The sequence below is a fragment of the Hippopotamus amphibius genome, chromosome 5, assembly GCF_030028045.1.
Source record: "Hippopotamus amphibius kiboko isolate mHipAmp2 chromosome 5, mHipAmp2.hap2, whole genome shotgun sequence".
NCBI classification, from domain to species: Eukaryota; Metazoa; Chordata; class Mammalia; order Artiodactyla; family Hippopotamidae; genus Hippopotamus; species Hippopotamus amphibius.
This window is the reverse complement of record NC_080190.1, coordinates 67,475,364-67,477,037: the sequence shown is the minus strand read 5'-3', so window position 1 is coordinate 67,477,037 and position 1,674 is coordinate 67,475,364. Positions and strand designations below refer to the sequence as shown.

Below are 1,674 nucleotides of genomic sequence, written 5' to 3'. Positions count from 1 at the left end.
TCCCTGTGTCTCAATTATCCCAACTGTGAAAAAGGAATATTTAATAGTACCTATCTTATAGTATTGTTATAGAGATGGTTAAGGCACAAAAGGTGCTTAAAATAAGGAATGGAGTCTTTTTTCCTTCCTGGCTGCTTGAAGATCAGCTGCCATCATGAACGACACAGTAACTATCCGGACTAGGAAGCTCATGACCAACCGACTACTTTAGCGGGAACAAATGGTCATTGATGTCCTTCACCCTGGGAAGGCAACAGTACCTGAGAGAGAAATTCGGGAAAAACTAGCCAGAATGTATAAGACCACACCAGATGTCATCTTTGTGTTTGGATTCAGAACCCATTTTGGTGGTGGCAAGACAACTGGCTTTGGCATGATTTATGATTCCTTGGATTATGCGAAGAAGAATGAGCCCAAACACAGGCTTTCAAGATGTGGCCTGTATGAAAAGAAAAAGACCTCAAGAAAACAGCGAAAGGAACGCAATAACAGAATGAAGAAAGTCAGAGGGACTGCAAAGGCCAATGTTGGTGCCGGCAAAAAGTGAGCTGGAGACTGGACAACAGAAGGAGTAAAGATTCTGCAGTGACTATATGTGTGGTGATTGTGCCCATTTCTCACGAGAGAGTTAATAAACTAAGACCTTTAAAAAAAAAGGAATGGAACATAGTAAATCCTCAGGAAACATACACGACATTATTTGTCATTGATTTCTAATGCCTAACACTGTCTGATATTCAAAGAATTGATGTGAGGAAGTGTTTTAAGTATACAGTTGCTATACAAGTGTGTCAGGTATCATTGGCCCAACTCTGCAAGGCAATGCATTACTCATATAATATAGGCATTATTATTTGCCATTCATCCCGGCTCAAATTAGCAACGAGACATTTCTGAGAAAAAAACAAAAAACAAATGACCTGCTTTTTAAATTGCTCTTTCCCTGAACTATCTGTGCCTCATTTCTCCCTACTGGAACATTTTCTCCAAAAACAGAAACCAAACCTTCCTTCTGCCCATCAGTAAACATCACTGAGCAACTATTATGATGCCATACCCTGTGCTCCTTAAAGGGGATGAAGGCATGACTCTGCCCATGAGAGAACCAATTGGGAGAACATAGGTAAACATGCAGAAACCAAAAAGTGTGGTCATACCCTATGAGAGAAATACCCAGTGACAGATGCTATTGGGAATCCAAGTGAGACTGTAAGCACAGTTAACAGACCCCTCAAGATATGCCCCCATAAAGCTGACATAATTCCTGGCACATAATGGGTGCTGCATAAATGGATGGTTAGCAATCTGGGAGAAAATGTTGTAAGATATTATTATATATACCCACTATCCTTTCTATCTCCATACAAACCACCATTAAGAGCTAGGAATGGTACCTCACTTATCAAGCCCTAATCAAAACCACTGTCCCATTCTATAGATCAGACGGCTGTACCCACTAAAAAGCAAGAAAAGTATTACAATGGAGATGAAAACAGAAATAGTCTATCTTCAAATGGAAGATAATCTGTCAAGATTCACTTTGAGTTATCCATCTGAAATAAATCAGATATAAATACTGTCATTATTTTAAGTATTCTTCCATTATGTTTAACATTTGTGTTTCAATAATGTAAATAGTTGAGAGGAATAATTGTTGAAATATGAATAAAATTT

General features: G+C 38.5%; 1 pseudogene; it reads left to right on the top strand.

Annotated features, from left to right (window-relative positions):
* LOC130854000 (40S ribosomal protein S24-like) lies at positions 1-547 on the top strand (annotated as a pseudogene).
* The last annotated feature ends 1,127 nt before the right edge of the window (positions 548-1,674 follow it).